Source organism: Cnephaeus nilssonii, assembly GCF_951640355.1.
Source record: "Cnephaeus nilssonii genome assembly, chromosome: 6".
In the NCBI taxonomy this organism is placed as follows: Eukaryota; Metazoa; Chordata; class Mammalia; order Chiroptera; family Vespertilionidae; genus Cnephaeus; species Cnephaeus nilssonii.
The window spans coordinates 97,081,167-97,101,626 of record NC_137077.1 but is presented as its reverse complement, the minus strand read 5'-3'; the positions used below and the strand labels follow the sequence as shown (position 1 = coordinate 97,101,626).

Genomic DNA, 20,460 nt, shown 5'->3' with positions numbered 1-20,460 from the left:
CTGTCACTTTCAGGTGTTAATCAACAGTCTGATTCTCTGGTATTAAAAAGTCTAGTCCAATCCAAATCAAAATGTCAGTCCCATTTCACTTAAGCCCCCCCCCTACCTCCCCTAACTTTTCCTAACTTCCTAAACCCCCCTGACCCCTCCACCCCCACCCCTGCCACCTCCCAGCCTGACCCAGGCTCAGAGCCTGCATGGGGAAGAGAAATGTCTGCTTTTTCTTCCTTGCTCTATATCTTCCCAGCTAGCTCTGTGAAGGTTGGTAGCTCCCGAGTGGCAGCATGGAAATGTCCCCTGCACCAGGCCCTGGCCCTCAATTCCAAGTCAGCTCCTCCTCTGGTGGCCTGCCTCACAGAGACCCTCTGCAGGGTCACCATCCCCTGGCAGGCAGACCCTGCTACCTTCAACCATGTCCATGCAGGCCCCTGTCACAGCAGGATACCCTCCTCATTTTCTGGTCACAGGCAGCTCTGACCAGCCTCTCTCCTTGACGGTTCTTGTGTAGAAATCAAGCAGCCATCTTTGGACTCATGCATGTCCCCAGCCCAGGTCATACATGCCAAGGTCTCGGAGCAGTTTTCCAGAAGCACCGCTTTCTTTGCGTGACGTGGCTGGGCACTCCCTCCTGGTCCTCACGGCACCTTATAATTCTCACTACCAATCTTCTCCTTGATCCCCCCCCCCTTTTCTTAAATTTGGGCAGAAAGCAGCCGAACCCCTACAAAGCAAATCATCCAATGCCTCTAATTAAAATGTGGAGCCCTGGCTGAGGGGAGTATCATCCAGTGCACCAAAAGGTCGCCGTTTTGATTCCCCATCAGGGCACATGCCAGAGATGCGGGTCTGGATCCTGTCAGGGTGCATATGGGAAGCAACCCATTGATATTTCCCCCTCACGTTGATGTTTCTCCTTCCCCCCTCCCTGTCTCTCTAAAAACATATTTTTAAATAAATTAAAAATAAAATGTGGAGACACCTCTCTCTGCGGCCACTGAGGCATGCCACCCAAATCTCAAGGGTATACCTAACTGACAGCCTCCTTTGGACCTAAACAGTGCTCACACCAAGGCTGAAGTTCCCAGTTGTTCCCAGTCCATGGCTTTGCATAGTGGGAATGCCAGAACTGGGCCATTTCCGCCGGATACAGGACCCCTGTCATGGGCAGCGTTTCTTCCAGAACTCCCCACCACCCTGCCTAGGCTCTCTTAGCTCTGCCCTGTGGTCTGAGGCTCTTCCTACCCCACCTGCCAACCTCCTTTTTCCTCCTGCACTACACTATACAGGTGTTTTCTCAAGGTATTTCCCCCCCCCCCCATCTAATCCTTCTTGGCATCTGCCTCTCGGAGGTCCCAAATTAGCATATTCATCCGCTGTTCCCAGCAGATATTCCTAGTCCCATTTTAACATTTGGTTGTTTGTATTTAGAAAATAAAAGAAGAGTAGGGTTTCTTTTGAGAAAATAAAAAAAAAGATCAGCAGGTAACTTCCTATACGTTCCCCCAAAACAAAGCCTAATAGAAGGAGTTGGAGATAGAGAGATTATTTTGGTAGGTAATCCCAGGAAACGGGAGTGATGAAATTGAAATATTGAGACAGGAAAGTATGAAAAGGTGTGCTATAAAGGTCACTGCTATTCACAAGTACTCAATGTATCAGGGTCTCTGAGAAGCTTACAAAAGTCCTCCCAGAATTGTCATTTCAAAGATGGGGCCTGAAAGGTGACCATGTGGCTCTTATTCACCTTCTAAAGCCCTGGTGAAGGCTCCCTTGCACTTCCTTTCACCAGGGCTTTAGAAAAGACCCTGAGGCAGAGAAACAGTGCCTGGTGGCAGCATTTTGTTGGGGAAGAGGGCACTGTTGACTTGAGTCCCACTCCCAAGGGAGGGCCATCAGAGCAGCCAAGGAGATGTGGTGCAGGCCATCAAAGTGTCTGCCACGGCAGGTCTCAGGAGTATTTCCCCCTTGCCTCCCCAGACTGAGGGGCACATAGGTGGCCAAAGGCATCTGCCCTGTGCAACTCCAAATTGCTAAAATGCCCAGGGAGAAAGAGGAAGAAAGGGTATAGCAATGTTTGCAAGTCATGAATGACATTTGGCAGGAGACTAGTGTCTTAGTCCATCCATGCAGTGGTAACAAAACGACCTTAGACTGGGTGACTTATACACGGACGTTTACTTCTCCCAGTTCTGGAAGCTTGAAGTCCAGGATCAAAGTGCCAAGTGACTTGGTATCTGGTGAGAGCCTGCTTTCTAACCAGCTGTCCTTTCACTGTAACCTCCTAGACAAAAAGGGTAAGAGAGCTCTCCGGGCACCAATCCCATTCAGGAGGGCTCCAACTTCAAGACCTACTCACCTCCCAATGGCCCACCTCCTGATACCTCCCACCACATTGAAGTTACATTTCAACAGCTGAATTTGGGGGGGGACACAAACGTTCAGAACATAGCAACTGACTGACACATAGCAGGATGTTATTAGGGATCAGTGCCTATGGGAAGGGAAGTAGACCAGGACTAGACAGTGCGAGTAATTGGATTGTGATTAAGAAAAAATGGCACATCTAAACAACATTAGAAACAAATGAATGTAACTATACTGGTAGAGGTAGGAAGTATTTAGAATTAATAAGAAAATATTCTAAATGACCTTATGCCAGTTGTGGAGGCTCCAGAGATTTGTGGCCCAGACTCCCCAGCCAGGAGGGGCTTGTTGCCTCAGCTGCGGGCAGTGCTGTGAGCCTCACCTGAAGATACCCCTCCCGCAAGAGCACATCCCCAGGGAATTCACACCCAGTGACCGATGGGGGTGGGGACATAAAAATCTGGCCATTTAGCCCACCGTGGTTACTCAGGGGCACATACAGAGGGGTGTGCCGGGGCCTGCTTGTACTGGCTTGCGAATGTCAGTTGTTAGATATTTAGGCATTTTGTGAGCCAGTTGTTAAATAGAGCTATCATTGAAGATTGATTAAGCTTATAATTTTATATATATTATATTAAAAACAAAGTTAACAAATCACTTCCATTATTTTGCTACATTTATATATGCTCTTGAGTCTATTTACAACTCGAATGTCTATATGGTGGCAATATTACAGTGTGGGGCAAAATAGGTTAACAGTTGTGAGTACACGAAACACAGTTTATTCTTGTATTATTATTTATCAACTAGTAGCCCATTTGCAGGAAAATCCTGCAAGTGGCTGTTGCGTCCACGTGTGCTGCCGCTGCCGCCGCCTTTGCAGCCACCGCGCCTGCACCCGATCGCCACTGCCGCCCGCCCCGCTCCGCCCCGTTCCACCCCGCTCCGCCCCGCCCGGGCTTTCCCTCTGGCAGCCACCTTGCTTTCCGCTTTTCCTCCCTCTTCCTTCTAAGTTGTCTTCAGTCTTCACTCCTCCCTCTCTCAACATATGCAAATTAACCGCCATCTTTGTTGAGTAATTTGCATACTCGCCCTGATTGGCTGGTGGGTGTGGCTTTGGCTGGTGGGCGTGGCTTGGGCGTAGCGAAGGTGCGGTCAATTTGCATATTATTGTTTTATTAGGTAGGATTATTATATTACTAGAGGCCCGGTGCACAGATCCATGCATCGGTGGGGTCCCTCAGCCTGGCCGGTGGGGATCGAGCCGAAACCGGCTTTCTGACATCCCCCAAGGGGTCCCAGATTGTGAGAGGGCATTCTCAGGTGACGTACCCCAGAATCAGGCTCCCTCCTCTCTCTACCTCCAAGTCACCGCAGCTCAACAGCTCCTGAGTTGAGCATCTTCCGCCTGGTGGTCAGTGCATGTCATAGCTACCGGCTGGATGGTCGAATGGGCAGACGATTGCTTAGGCTTTTATATATATAGACTAGAGGCCCAGTGCGCAAAATTCGTGCACGGGAGAGGGTCCCCTCAGCCCAGCCTGCACCCTCTTCATTCCAGGACCCCTTGGGGGATGACCGACTGCCGGTTTCAGGCCTAAACCGGCAGTCTGACATCCCTCTCACAATCCTGGACCGCTGGCTCCTAATCGCTCACCTGCCTGCCTGCCTGGTCACCCCTAACTGCCCCCCCCCGCTGGCCTAGTCACCCCTCAGTGCCCCCCCTGCCGGTCTAATCGCCCCCAACTGCCCCCCCTGCTGGCCTGGTCATCCCTTACTGCACCCCCCCACTGGCCTGGTCGTCCCTAACTGCCACCTCTGCTGGCCTGGTCGCCTCTTACTGCCTCCTCCGGCCAGCCTGGTTGCCCCCAACTTCCCCTCCTGCTGGCCTGGTCACCCCCAACTACCCCCCTGCTGGCCTGGTTGTCCCTCACTAACCCCCCTGCCGGCCTGGTCACGCCATGCAGCCTGCTTGCTCAGTAATTTGGTCGTCCCTCACTAACCCACCTGCCAGCCTGGTCATAGGCAGCCATCTTGTGAGGGCGTGAGGGTTAATTTGCATATTACCTCTTTATTTTATAGGATTTTACATGCCAACAACTGTAAAGCTACTTTTCCCCACCCTGTATATGATAATGTACTATTAGGCATCTCTTTCTAACTTCACATTCATGGTATCACTTTTGTAACTTTAAGTCATCCATGGGATATGTATTTACACCACAGAAATTGGCAAACACTACAAATCAGGGTTTTCCCCCCAAGGAACCAGGTTTTAAACATTTACAAGCACAACACTGCATATATGACATGGTCAGAGCTGTTCCAAGGTGGGCTAAATGGCCAGATTTTTATGTCCCCACCCCCATCGGTCACTGGGTGTGAATTCTCTGGGGAAGGTGTGCTCTTGTGGGAGGGGTATCTTCAGGTGAGGCTCACAGCACTGCCCCCAGCTGAGGCAACAAGTCCCTCCTCGCTGGGGAGTCTGGGCCACAAATCTCTGGAGCCTCCACAACGGGCATAAGGTCAGTTAGAATATTTTCTTATTAATTCTAAATACTTCCTACCTCTACCAGTATAGTTACATTCATTTGTTTCTAATGTTGTTTAGATGTGCCATTTTTTCTTAATTAATGTTTTTCTCTTTTTTCATTCTTCCTAAGGTTTGTCTATATTTTGTCTTTGTTGAGTCTACTGTTTTTTATTTACAATTTTACTAATTTCTGCTGTGATTATTATTATTTCCTCTCTTCTGTGTTCTTTGGTTTTATTTTATTACTAGTAGCTCTGCACATGAATCCATGCACCAGTAGCTCTCTGCGGGGTCTGGCCACTCCACACCCACTGCCCAGAGGCTCTCTGCAGCCCAGAAGCCCATCTGCAGCCGGGCGCGGAACACTTGCCTCGTCACCGGGGCGACAAAGCAAGCATTCCGCCAGGCCGCTCACGCTGTCCGCTCTCAACAGCCACCCCCTGGGACTGGGGGACTCCAGCGGGGCTGAGAGGACTGGGCACTGTCATCTTGTGCCTGTGGGCACCGCCATCTTTGTGATGGAGTGGTGGTTAATTTGCATATTACCCTTTTATTAGATAAGATTCTTTTTCAAACTTCTCAAGTTGAAAGCTTAGCTCATTAATTTTCCATCTTTCTTTTTTTTAAATTAATTTTTCATACATTTTTCTATTTGGTGCTTTCAATATCATTAAATTGTAAATTTCTATTACAATTTCTATTACAATTCTACTTTTTTGCCCATTTTTTTCTTCATTTATTAAGATATTACATATGTGTCCTTATCCCCTCATTGCCCCCCCAACCCCCCCCCCCCATTCATGCCCTCACCGCCTTCTCCACCCCCACCCCCCACCCCCCGGTGTCTGTGTCCATTGGTTAGGCTTATATGCATGCATATAAGTCCTTTGGTTGATCTCTCCCCCTTAACCCCACCCTCCCCTACCTTCCCTCTGAGTTTTGATGGTTTGATCAATGCTTCTCTGTCTCTGGATCTGTTTTTGTTCATCAGTTTATGTTGTTCATTATATTCCACAAATGAGTGAGATCATGTGATATTTATCTTTCTCTTACTGGCTTATTTTGCTTGGCATAATGCTCTCCAGTTCTATTTATGCTGTTGCAAATGGTAAGAATTCCTTCTTTACCATGAGTTATTTACAAGTGTCTTTAATTTCTAAATGTATGAGGTTTTTTGAGATATCTTTTTACTATTCATTTCTTGCCATACTTGCAGTGTGGCAAGAAGATATGGTCTGTTGGATACACTCTTTAAAATTGGTATGGACTTGCTTTGTGGTCTATTCATAAATACTCTATGTTCCTGAGAAGAATGTATGTCTTCTAATTTATAGGTGTTGGGTTCTATGTGTGTTCATTAGGCCAAGCTTTTTAATTTTTGGTCCAAATATTCTATATCCTTTCTAATATTTGTCTCCATGAGCTATCAGTTACTGAGAGAGGAATAGTAAACCCGCCCCCCCACACACACACACACCACTACGATGCTGAATTTGTCCATTTCTCTTTGCAGTCCTCTCAACTGCTTCTTGTATGTTATCAGGGGCAAACAAATTTTGAAATGTTATGTATTTTTGGTAAATCATATACTTTTTCACTATATAGTGACTCACTAATACTTTTTATTTTAACATATTTTTCTTCTGATATAAATATTGTTACAGAAGCTTCCCTAACCACATATCTTTTCTATCTTTTAACCTTTCTGTGTTCTCTTGAGTGTATGTTCCCCATAAATTTGCAATATCCACTTATTTTTATTCAATCTGACAACACCTATCTTTTCATTTATAAATATACCTCATTTAATTGCTTGTAGTATAAATATTATGTAATTATATCAATTACTTATATAATTGAACCTACTCTTGATATATAATTGTGTACTTTTTTTGTCCTCACCCTAGAATATGCTTACCCATTGATTTTTAGAGAGAGGAAGGGAGAGAGAGAGAAACATCAATGTGAGAGAGAAACATTGATTGATTGCCTCCTGTACATGCCCCAACTGGGAATCAAACCCACATTCTAGGTATGTGCCCCAATCAGGAATTGAACCCACAACCTTTCAGGGTGTATGATGAACCTCCAACCAACTTAGCCACCTGGCTAGGGCTAATTGTGTACTTTCTATTGGTCTGCATTTTTGTTTGTTTGTTTCTTCCTCCCTGCCTCCCTCTGAGGGAAATTTTCCGTTGTTTTATATTTCCTGTCATAGAAGTTATACACCCTATTTTTTTCTCAGTTGTTATCCTTAAACTTACAATGTACACAAGTATCTGAAAATTCTCATTTTTTATACCTTTGTGCTTCTCCAAAATAATAAAGTACCTTTGCATACTTAAGCTCTGATTATTCCCTGCACATCTTCCATAATATTTTGTAGTATTTCAATGGAGTTTGTTACTCTGCAAATTAAACAGTGTTATTATTACTTTATAGCCAGTGTTTGCTCACCGTGCCTTCTGGAATCTCAGATCTTTTTTCTGGGATCAGTTTCTTTCTTTCTGGATTACATCATCAAAATTTCCTTTGTGGATGCTTGTTGGAGTGAAACACTCTCCAGTTGTGTTTCCTAACCATGTCTTAATTCCTTTCCATCTTTACACAGTCTCTCTTCAGGCTTCCATTGCTGCCACTGTGAGTGCAATTGTTATCCTGTAGCATCCTCTCCCTCTGCCTTTAAGACCTATCTTCCTATTGTTTTGGCTGCTTTGGAGTTTGCTTCATTTGGGAATGGTTTTTAACTACAAATTTATTTCTTTAATATATAAAAGATTATTCAGATTATCTATTTCTTCTTGAATTGTGGTAACGTGTGTCTTTCAAGGAATTTGTCTATTTCATCTAAGTTGCTGAATGTATTGGCATAAGGGTGTTTATAATATTTCTTTAATATCCTTTTAATATTTACAGGATTTAGAGTGATGTGTGTCTCTCATTCCTGATATAGGCAATTTGTTTCTTTTAATTTTTTTATTTTAAATTTATTTTATTTTTCTATCACCATTTTATCCTGTCTATGACCTCTTCCACATCCACCACCTCACCACTACTTCCACAATCACCACACTGTTGTCCATGTCCATGAGTTCTCACTGTCTTTTTTTTTTCTTTTTTTGCTCAATCTCTCCACCTCCAACCACCCCACCCCCACCCACATACATACACCAGAGCTGTTTGCCTCCTCTCTATTTATAAGTCTCTCTCTATTTTGCTTGGTAGTTCAGTTTATTCATTAAATTCCAAAAATGAGTGAAATCATGCTACTTGTCTTTCTCTGACTGGCTTATTTCACTGAGCATAATGTTCTCAAGGTCCATACATGCTGTCAAAAAGGGTAAATTTTTCTTCCTTTTTACAGCAGAGTAGTATTTCATTGTGTAAATGTACCACAGCTATTTTTTTCTTTTTTTTTTTTATCCACTCATCTACTGATGGACATTTGATTTGCTTACAAATCTTGGCTGTTGTAAATAACACTACAGTGAACAGAGGGGTGGGTATATTCTTTTGAATTAGTGTTTTGGTTTTCTTCAGACATATTCATAGAAGTGGAATTGCTGGGTTAAAAGGCAGTTCCATTTTTAATTTTTTGAGGTAACTCCCTACTGCTTTCCACAGTGGCAACACCAACCTGCATTCCCACCAACAGGGCACTAGGAGTCTCTTTTCTCCACATCCTCGACAGACAACACTTGTTTGTTAATTTATTGATGATAACTATTTTGGCAGGTGTGAGGTGATATCTCATTGTAGTTTTAATTTGCATCTCTCTGGTGATTAGGGACAATGAGGATCTTTTCATGTCTATTGGTCATCTGTATGTCCGCTTTGGAGAAGTGTCTATTCAGGTCCTTTGCCCATTTCTTAATTGGACTGTTTGTTTGGGGTTTTTTTGGTGTTGAGTTGTATAAGTTCTTTAAAAATATTGGATATTAACCCCTTATCAGGCGTAACACTGGCGAATATGTTCTCCCATCAGTGGGTTGTCTTTTCATTTTGTTGATGGTTTCCTTTGCTGTGCAAAAATTCTTCAGTTTGATGTAGTCCCATTTGTTTATTTTTTTCTTTTGTTTCTCTTGCCTGAGGAACTATATCAGAAAAAGTATTGCTATGACAAATGTCTGAGATTTTATTGCCTATTCTTTCTTCTAGGATTTTTATAGTTTTGAGTCTAACATTTAAGTCTTTAATCCACTTTGAGTTTACTCTTATGTGTGGTATAAGAAAGTGGTCTAGTTTCTCTTCTGCACACATCTATCCAATTTTCCCAACATCATTTATTCAATAGAATATCTTTAGTCCATTGTATTTTTTGCCTCCTTTGTCAAATACTAATTGACTATAAAGGTGTGGATGTGTTTCTGGGCTCTCTATTCGCTTTCATTGATCTATATGTCTGTTTTTATGCCAGTACTATGCTGTTTTAATTACTATGGCCTTGTAGTATAGTTGATATCAGGTTGGGTGATTCCTCCAGCTTTGTTCCTGTTTCTCAAGATTGCTATTGAATCTGTAGATTGCTTTGGGTAGTATGGACATTTTAATGATATTAATTCTTCCTCTCTATAAACACAGTATATGTTTCCACTTTTTTGTATCTTTCTCAATTTCTTTTTTCAGAGTCTTATAATTTTCCAAGTACAGGATTTTTTACATCCTGGTTAAATTTATTCCTGAGTATTTTATTCTTTTGAAGTAATTATGAATGAGATTGTCCATTTCTTAACATTTTTGTTTTCATTTCTTCAAATTCTCATCATTCTTTTTCAAATGTGTGTGCTCATTTTATACTCCTTACTCTTTTCTCATATTTTTAATTTTCTCTTTAATGTCAGTAAACCTGTTAGGAACACTTTCTAAATTTTCACATTTGATTATTCCAGTACCTAAATTCTCAAAGCCTAACAATATTATTTGCTTTTTCTACTCATCTTCACTCAGCAGTTTCCTCCTATTTTGGTAATTTTTTATTTTGAAATAATATTTGCTTCTTTTATTATTGGATGGGTCTTTTTGTAATGATGTTGCCCTTAGAGCCTTGTACAAAGGTCTTAGTTTCCATATCTCCCCCTGTATGAATCAAGACCTAATCTGCCACCCCCAGTCAACACCCTACATTAGCTGTGCTCTAATTTCAGGGGTTAATTAAATATTTCTAATATCAGAAGATTTTTAATCCTTTATTTCCCCAAACCATTATTGTGTTAGAAAATATTACCTGTTACCTAGGAAACCTTGCTCTCTGTGGCTGGTGCCATTTTGGTTTGGGTTAATTTGCATACTCGCTCTGATTGGATGGTGGGCGTGGCTTGTGGGCATGGTTTGTGGGCGTGTCGGGGGTATGGTCAATTTGCATATTTGTCTATTATTAGATAGGATTATATTTAATATATAATTAATTTTATATAATTATTTGCTGTAATTATTCCCCACTGTGATAGAGCTTGTCTTATACTTTGATGGTGTTTCTTTTTTATTTTATCTTTTTTGGTGTTTCTTAATTTTACCTCAGGAAACTTATTTTTAGTTAAACTTGTACATTTTTTCCTCTCAATCTTATACTACCTTTTTTTTTTAATCCTCACCCGAGTTTATTAACTTGGCATATGGGACGATGCTCCAACCAACTGAGCCACCTGGCCGGGGCAATCTTATACTACGTTTTAACTTAAACAGTCTTTCCCAATTCTGAGATGTAATAAATAATTCCATTTTCTGTTCCTCTAAAACTTTAAAAATATGTAATTCTATCATCTATCAGGAATAACAGAGGAATATTAATCATTCCTAGATCTTAATTTTTTACTGAGTTTAGTATAATATATCTGAACCCTAAAATTAATACTATTTCTAATTGGAAAAATGTTTAAATTGAAATCTTTTTAAGATTATGTGTAACTGTCAATCTTTTAGCTACCATGTTTGCTTGGAAATTTTAATTAAATTAGCATACTAATTTAACTATTCCAATTACTTTGTGTTTAACCAAGCTAAAATAAGGCTTTCATTTGCTGCTCAATTCCTCTAGAGAATTTAAATTCACCACAATCTTCTAGTAATCCACATCTCTGTTCCTTATTATCCAAAATGATGTAATTGTTCCCCAAAAATTTACTATTTCTGGGTTATCTTATGAGCCTCTTGTGTGTACAAGTTGGAATTTAAGAATGCACATTTCATTGTGAAAAGGACTAGAGTAAAGCACAAACAGCATTGCTCTGTTGAAGCCTGGTGGACATGAGCATCTGTCCCTCAGTGGCGCTTCTCCTGGTTCTCCCAGGTGGAATTTGTTGCTCTTCTTTCTGTAGACCCATAACAGTGTGCTTATAGGACTTCTGTTGTGATGTAGTATTGTGTAGGGTTCAGGATCTGAAGAAGGGGCTGACGCACAAATGAAAACACTAGACAAGAAATATGAATTTAGAAGTCATGGGGAGCCAGGTGGAAACTCCTCTCTAGTGGAGAAGCTCCCTGAAACCTTGGACTTGTCAGCTTTTATTTACTTGAATACACATTTGCCCTTTAGGAATGCATACAGGCATATCAAAGGTAAAGTTTGGTAAACAGTAAAAGGATTATCAGTTTAGGGGATTGCCTTGAGCCATTTGGCCAACAGCAGGGCAATAGTATGCTGATTTTCAGCCCTGCTGAATATCAAAGTCCATTGGCCTTCCAGTGGGTCTTTTTGCATTAATATGCTAACTACTATTGGTCTTTGCCTCCAGCAGTGTTGTTTACATGTTTGTTCATTTCATTTGACTATACGTCTCCTATTGGCAATTACTTATTTCTGGTTGTCTAGCAACTATCTTGGTACTTGGCTCATAGAAGATGCTCAGTGAATATTGGCTAATTGAAGGACTGATTGGAAGTTTGCACTGGGTGATATTAAAGTGACAGTGAGCAGTCTATGTGGTTAGCTTCCTTTCTCTTTCCTTTCTCAGTATGTGATTCATTTAAACTATTGTACCAGGTCATTCTTTTATATTGCTCACTCTAGTTAGTTATTGGAAGGCCCAAACACCACACAGAAGATAGGAAATAGGGATAAAAAAGATTATCCCCAGTGTCTAAAACTGATTCATTCTATCAATGTGATGTGCTGGAAAGAGCTCTGAACTAGGGTAAGGAGACTTGGGTCTAAGTCCAGTTCTTCCACTTAATACTCAGCTTAGGGCCAGTCACTTCAGTCCTCAGGGCTGCAGTTTTGCCCTCTGTAAATTGTAATGTGACACTGCATTACCAAGTCTGTTAAATCCTTACAACTTTAGTTCTCTACAAAAGGAAGCAGGACTAGAGTCAGTCAGCAGGCAGCCAGCCACACTCTGTAGTGAAGGCCATGAGGCTCTGGAGTTCAGGCAGATCTGGCATTGAGTCCAACTGTCAGTTCATTTGATTACCAACCTTGGGAACATTATTTAGCTTCATCATTGCTCAGTTTTCTGTGGGAAGTATAATACTTGGTTGCAAAGTTGCTGTGAAATTTAAATGAGACAAGGAGGGTGAAGTACATGCCACCATTCTTAGCATACAGTAGAGTCTAGACAGGGAATTCTGGTGTGTTAATCACACCCCTGTCCTCACACACAGAGGCAGCTCATCTTACATACATGAATAGGGAAAGACAATAGAAGTCCACCCATTTTAATGGCATTTTTTCCTATGGTTTTGGTATCATTATTGCCCAAAAGAGGCTCTCTCATACACAGTGGTTAAATGGTTAAATATTAAATGTTTGATGTCTTACAATCATTAAAGAAATGTTCCCTAGGCCATTATCCCTATGTTCAAAGAAAGAAAAAATCTCCAGATATATAGAACCTGAAAATTGGAGTGATTAGAGTCTTTAAATCCCAGACAAAGGTACCATTAACTCAAATAATTTTAAATTATAAAGAATATTTCATACACAGTGGGCAATATTAAATTATAGCACAATCAACCAGTATCACCAACTGTTCAAAATCTCTACCTTAGATCTGGATACTAAGGTTTTGTTTTGAAACAAAACTCACCTGTGTACAAGGTAATTCACTTTGGAATTTGCTATTCAAACCTGCAACAGCCCCGGAGGGAGAGCGTCATCTCACATTGGGTTTTGACATTCTTGATTTGGGAGCATTTTCTGCTCAAGCCTTGATGTAGAGCTAAAGCCTAGTCTGCCCAGCAGAGGGCAGCAGCACCCAGGAGAAAGTACCAATAGTGTTGATAGGGTTTTAACTAAGGCTCCACCAGATAAGCTGCAGGGAAGCCACAGCCTAGGGGGTGACACTCCATTCCAGGCCACGAGTAGCATCAGGGGCCACTGCAAAATGAAAATACTTGTCCCTTGTTCAAAAAGCAAGAAAAAAAGCTTTCCTTTCTTCTGCAGTTTCCCTTGACCTATGCTGTTTTATTTGCTATTTAATGTCAGCTCCCTCAGGCATAGGGATGGGGGATGGGAAGTGGGGGAGGTGCAGACCCTCAGGGACTCTCCCTGTGACTGGGTGTGCAGAGGGCACAGCCAAGCCTCCACTGGCCCTCTTGCCACTATGCCCAGGCCACCCTAGGTAAGGGCAGCAGCAATCCTAGGCAGGGGTGGGAGCTGGTGACCCAGACCCAGTGAGAGGGCAGAGGGAGACAGGGCTGGGCCTGAACCCAGGTTCCAAGCCCCTGGTACAGGCTCCACAGGCCCTTTGGACTTCACTTACAGACCACGAATGCAAAAATAAAATTATTCAGAACTTCAAGGTGGCTACCACAGAGCCTTAAAGCAAGTGGGGCCCCCTTCTGAGCATGGGGACCTGTGGGACTGCACTGGTCACACACCTGCCCAGAGCACTCTTTTACTCTCTGAGTCCAGCCAACACTAACAACCTGGTTCCTCTAAATCTAGACTGTGCTGTCCTCTGTGTGGTTTCCAGGCTCTGGAAGCAAAGGGGTAACAACTCCCAATGCCAATGGGCCCTGTACTGTCAGAACAGGAAACACCACCGCTGTCCAGTCTTGTCCTTCCCTCCTCACTCCAGTCACATCAGTTTCAATGTGTCTTGAGCACCTGAAGCTTACTCCACCCACAGGACCTTTGCCCTTAACTGCCCGCTTTCCTGGACTGCTTTTGCCCAGGGACTGTGGGGACACCCTCCTTCCCTTCATTCAGAATTCTGCTCAGATGTCACCTTATTCAGGAGGCCTTCCCCAGCTAAAATGGCAAGCATCTCCAATGGGGTCTGACCCTTTAACCAGCTTTGTTTTCCTCTAAGCACTTATCACCAACAGCTGATGTATTTATTACAGAGTAATTTGTCTGCCTTGGTGGGTATGCACTGACTAGAATGTCCAAAGGAGCAGGATTTGTGTGAGGTTTCTGGTCCAGGACAGTGTGTCCAGCTCCTAGACCAGTGCCTAGCAGGTGCACACACTGGAATGTTGAAATGTCTTGACAGCCCACTGTCTCATGGCGGTAGTGCCCACTGGTGAGACAAACTGAAGACCAAGGAACAAGCAGGGCAAGAGCTGCAGGACACACCTGTTGGATCAGAGGATGGGATGGGAGAGAAGTTCCCTTTACCTGCATGCAGTTTGCTCTAAAAGAATGCCGACACATGTGATCACTTCATTCCTTTTACAGGATAGATAAATAAGGTTCAGAGAGGTAAAAACTCTTACTTAAAGTCACACCGCTTGCTGTGGCAGAGTCAAATCTAGAAGACCAACACTCAAGATTCTTGACTTTTCTCCTTGTGCCCTTTTCCGTGATCACATTGCTCTGAATACATGGCCTGCAAACTGAGCCTTTCACTTTAACCCAGGATCAGGGGGTTAGACCTACTGCCCCTACCATCTCTACTCAAAGGCTTACCACCATGGGAAAACTTACTCAGCTTGTTTGCAGAGACCAGCCAGCTTTGCCTTGGATTCAGCACAGGCTCCATATATCAATAACTTATTAATAAGCCCAAGCATATGATGCTTCTAAGCAATTACATATCAAATGTCAAGAAAAATTATAGGGGAGTACATTCTGTGTTGTGAAATATTGCAGTAGACAGGCGTAAGTTATGTGGTTCTGAATGTATGCTTCTTGAATGATCATTGATCTCTGGGCCCTGAGGAGTTCATTGGCTAGCCCCGACCAAGGCACTTATTGCAGCCCATAGACCGTAGCTAATCAGCCACAACTACATTTCACTGGAGGGTCTCCTTTATGGTGAACTTTTATATTCAGCAGGAAAATAGACCCTCTCAATTCCTTTAATTGTGTTTTCCTAATTAAATTGCACATTGTAATTGCTTCTTCTCTGGAAAGGAAGATCTTAGATTTCATCATTGAGTTCTTAGGCTCACATTTTATCGTAACTATTTCTAAAATCTTGGCACAACTAAGTAACCAAATAGACCTTACATCAGATAATGTTTGGATAAATATAAAATTTCCTGTTTGACAATAATCCTCACAGATCGTTGCCTAATAGTGTCTGATGTATACTTATTACAAAAGGGACCAGGATAATACACTTCAGTGCAACTAGATGAAATGAAATGTATTGTCCCCTTCTCTATGAACCATTATGTTTCTCATTTCCTGATCTTTAAAATGGAAGAAATTTTATCTGACTCTTCTCTACTTAAAGGAAGATTATGTAGATCAAGTTAAGACTCTTGAGAAAAAATATTATAGAATAAATGTTGGCAAACAAAGGTACTATGTTAACATTATTTACAACTGTTAAAGCAACAAAAATTTTAACCAAGTAAATTTAAAGATCTAATCGAAGGATGCATGAGTCAGGCAGCATCCCATCTAGTAAATAGAAAGGTATCCGAAGAGCTGTGCAAAATGGGAGGCTTTTCTGGGCAGAACAAGAAAGGTACACGATTATTTCAGGCAAGGTCCCCTTCCTTCAGGGGAAGGCAGGGGGTTTTATCAGGCAGGTTACCTGATGACCAGGATTTTCCAGACTGATTGGTTTAAAATTCCACTCCTATGAAAATAAGGTTAACTATTAAGTCTTTGTGGGGCTAACACAAGTGAATCTGTTTGGGGTCTGTTGTTTCGGTGTTACACAATATAGCTGTCTCATAACAGATTGGTAAAGATGATGAGATTTGCAGAACATAAAATTTTAAAACTGAGACCCCAAAGGTGATTTGGTTCAAATTCATTTTACAGAGGGATAAACAAAAATAACATTATCAGAGTTTAAGACACCTATTCTAAAGTTTTCTTTTGGAAGACTAAGATTATATAATAAATTATGTTTAAAGAGGGAATGAAATTTACTAATTAGCTCATTTGGAATAAATCATAATATTGAAACAACTAACACCTCTCTTAAGGGCTCTAGACTGCAGCAGCTTCTGTAACTATTCTTCATGAATCAGGCTTTCTAGATCTCCCACCATCCTGACTACCCTCAATAAATTTTAAATTGTCAATGTTCTTCTCAAAATGGCTAAACTTAAAGCCTCAATTCTATTCTCACCACTATCGGGAGCTGTGAGGTTGCTGACTTCTTAAAACCCAGGTGAATATAATTAACCCAAACCAAAATCATGTCCATTTTGGGAACACCTGCATAAGCCAAAACCCCTAGGCCTCTCCTATGTGATTCCTTTAAAACCAGGGACGTGTGTGCTTTTTGTCTGCTCAGTATTAATTTTCTCAACTTCTGCAACAGCATTCCAATTTTGCTTTGGGAAGTTACCACTCTCCATTGGAGAGAAGCTTGGAGGAAAATGTCCACCCAGATGGCCAGCGCTCCCCTGGCCAAGAGGTGGGCATGCGACTCAAGCTAGACCAACCAGCTGCCCTCTCTCCGGGGTCCTGGCCCAGAAGGAGGTAACAGCGGGAGCTGATTGATTCAAGTGCTGCTTTTCAGGGACGCTGTCCGTCAGTCACTTCTAGTTTCTAGATCCTCAAAGTTATTCTGATTTTGGAGCTTCCAAATCTTGGTTCTTCAGGCTTTCCTTTGATTTGGGGAATACCCCTATATCCTCCCAGTAAAATCCTTCTTCAGCCTTTTGTTAAAACAAAGTTAGTTTCTGTTGCTGTTAACTAAAATCTCTACCTGACACACCTGGCCTCCAGCTATTTTCTGGTTTATTAGTTCTTTTGTGTGCTTCCTGCCCCTCCTTCTTCTCTATCAGAGAAGGGACCTTGTCTGCCCTGTTCATTGCTGGATCTCCAGAACTAAGAACTTCATCTGTAACATAGGAGGCTCTCAAAAAATTTATGTTGAAGAACGAGTAGTACAAGATTCCCTAAATAATCCAGTTGTCAAATCCAAGTACCTTGAAATAATAAACTGAAGAAATGAGATATTTTAATTAACCTATTTCTCTGTAAACATGAACTCATAAAAGAAATGGAAAATGGTCCGGAAGAGAGTAAGACCTGAGCCTCACTCACTAAATCCAAGTCCTGTTTTCTGCCAAATTAGCCTTAGAATTGAACAGCTGGGCAAAGGGTAGGAGGACCTTGTGACAGAGTGGATGGTTCACTCACTCTGCCTCTGAGGAACTGGCCACAGTCACACCCTCCCCTCCGCAGCTCAGCAAGCAGGGAGCGAGGCAGCTGACTGGAAGTGATCCATACGGAAATGGCTGCATTTTTGTACTTGCTATGTAACTGGCTGAATATAATGTGGGCCTAAAACTTGTTTTTGTTTAAAAAGAATAAGGAGAGACAGTAAGAAAGGAAGAGTTATGCTGATAGGATTATTGTGGCCAATGTTTGCTGACAGAGAATTGGATGAATACTGAAGATATAGGCACAATAAGAAGATGCTCACAGTCCTAGCCTGAGTGGGTTAGTTGGTTGGATTGTTGTCCAGTACACCAAAAGGTGGCAGGTTTGGTTCCTGATCACGCACATAACCAGATTGGGGGTTCAATATGGGAGGCAATTGACCAATGTTTCTCTCTCATATCCATGCCTCTCTCTCTCTCTCTCTCTCTCTCTCTCTCTCGCCCTCTCCCTTCCTGTCTCAAAATAAAATCAATTAAAAAGTGAAGAATTATAATATTTTTTAAAAATACAGGTATGATATAAAAACTTAAATTATTAGTACTTCGGAGGCCTTTAAAAACCTATAAAGAGAATGTAGAGGGAAAGCCCTGTCCTATATAATAAAAAGCTAAGATGCAAATCCACCAAATGGCGGAACAACTGGTCGCTATGACACTCACTGACCACCAGGGGGCAGACACTCAATGCAGGAGCTGCCCCCTGGTGGTCAGTGCACTCCCACAGGGGGAACAATGCTCAGCCAGAAGCCAGGCTCACAGCTGGCAAGGGCAGCGGCAGTGGCGGGAAAGGCTTAGGACATCCTTAGCGGCAGTTGGACATCCCCTAAGGGCTCCCAGACTGCGAGAGGGCGCAGGCCGGGCTGAGGGCCCCCCTCCCCGCCGCCCCGAGTGCACAAATGTCATGCACCGGGCCTCTAGTATTACAGAAGTGTCCGTTGGCTCTTACACCTCCTAGAGCCCTCACCAGAGATGCTCATAAATAATGGCTAAGGTGATGTGAATGTTGTGTAGCAGACACTGGCTGTGCTAAGTGATTTGCATGCATTTTAATATGTGATGTCACAGTTTTCTGAGGTAGATACTACTGTATTTGCCCATTTTACAGATTAGGAAAGTGAGGTTGAGAGAGGTTAGTGAGGTTGAGAGAGGTTCCTCACTGCCATACAGCTAGTAAGATTTCAACAAACAGCCCCATATATACAGCCTACGGAGAAGGCCATGTGGCAGGGCACTGTAGGCACCTTTAGGAACCAAAAGTGCCTTCCATCCAGAAGGAAGTGAGAAGCTAAGACCCTCAGTTCATACAGTAAGGCAGTGAATTATACCAACAATCATGGAGCCTGGAAGAGGACTCGGAGGTCCAGATGAGAGCACAGCCTGTCTGACTTCATGATTACAGCCATGTGGAACAGAAGACCCTGCGAGGCCCTGCTGAACCCCTGACCTACGGGAACAGTGAGATAAAAAGCAGGTGTTGTTTTAAGTGCTAAGCTGTGGTAATTGGTTACATGGCATAGAAAAGAAATGCATACCTGATGATGAGGTTTCCACTTCCTGGTTGGGGAGAAGGGAGCAGGTGATATCCATAGGACTCCAAGTTAGGAATGCTCACTGGAAACTCAGGAATTACAATAAGCCTGAAAAAAAAAAAGGAGGAAATGAAAAAAAATTATGCAATTCTCTACCACCCCTAACACCCAAACACATTTTCTCTCAAGGCTTGACAGAGTAAACAACAACTAGGATAGTATAATTTCAGGAACACTATAAAGCTGGCAGTTCAAAAATATTTGCCTTCCTCTCCCCCACTCTTGACGTGTAAGATATCTGTCTGTAGGGGTGGGGTATCTTTATGCAATAATAAGTGTTTGGAATCCTTGTTTAAGATACACTTGCCTGAGCCCCACCCCACATCCACCAATCCAAATCTACAGTTTCATCAAGGGTGCTTCTGGTATTTGCATCTTGGAACTATCCTTTGAGGAACATGCATCCACACCTTCAGGAAAAATGGACAACAAAACTGGAGCAATGGTTTGGAAAACTTGATTTCTCTGAATGATCTCAAATAGTCCCAGAGCCCGTCCAGGAACTACATCTGGCTCCACATTCCCTGCCAGGACTTTTTGCCAGGCTTCAGGTTGCTGCCTGGCCAGCTATAAACCTCTGCCCAGAGCAGGCAGAGTGGACATGCAGTGCCCACTCTGGAACTCTCTCAGCCAATGCCTTGTTTTCTTGTAACTGAAACTAAGGTTGAGCTGCCCACCACCACAAAATCCAACAGGTGCTGGTGAAAAAGGAAAGAGGTTTATTCAAGTGTTAGCCACCTGAGAAGATGGGGGACTCTTGTGCAAAGCCTATTTCAAATATTAGTTCAGGCAGAGGTTCTATAAGTAGAGAGAGGGAAAGCAGAACAACGAGATCAAGGAGAGGGGTTTGAAAAGTTCTCTACATGCAGACCATCACAGTCCGTTCCAATAAGGACTTTGAAACTAGTCAAGTGATGGTCTGGGGTGCATCATCCTGGTTTTGTATTCCTGGTTTTACAGTTGAAGGTCAACAATTCTCCTAGAGCTGCCGTGGCTGAAGGTTGGAATCTGTATCTTCTGAAGTTAGTTCCTAGGATTCTTATACAAACACTAGAGGCCTGGCACATGAAATTCTTGCACGGGTACAAAATTCATGCACGGGTACGAAATTTGTGCATGGGTACGGTCCCTAGGCCTGGCCTGCGATCAGGGCCATCTTCCCTGGCTTCCCACAGCGGGCCCCACCCTCTGCCAACACCCACCCCTGGTTCCCCGTTCGCCATTTGGCGATCGGAGCCTGCCGGCCAGGGGGGAAGAACCGAGAGGTTGGCTGTTCCACCTGCTCGCCAGCCCCACCCCCGTCGCGGGTTGCCCTCTGTGTGTGGAGCGACTGGTGGGGCAGAGGCCTTGGCCTGGCACCACCCGCCACCCACCCCTGGTTCCCCATTCGCCATCAGGTGATTAGGGCCTGCCAGCCAGGGAAAGGGACCAAGAGGTGGTCAGTGCACTTCATAGGAA

General features: G+C 43.0%; 1 protein-coding gene across 2 annotated transcripts in view; it reads right to left on the bottom strand.

Annotated features, from left to right (window-relative positions):
- The window catches only part of MTUS2 (microtubule associated scaffold protein 2), a 603,680-nt gene extending 584,669 nt beyond the window's left edge, over positions 1-19,011 (bottom strand). For both annotated transcript variants that reach the window (XM_079775057.1, XM_079775060.1), the window contains exon 1: positions 18,946-19,011. The gene's annotated coding sequence lies outside the window, so the exon portion shown is untranslated. The remainder of the gene's footprint in view (positions 1-18,945) is intronic.
- Positions 19,012-20,460: the final 1,449 nt, after the last annotated feature.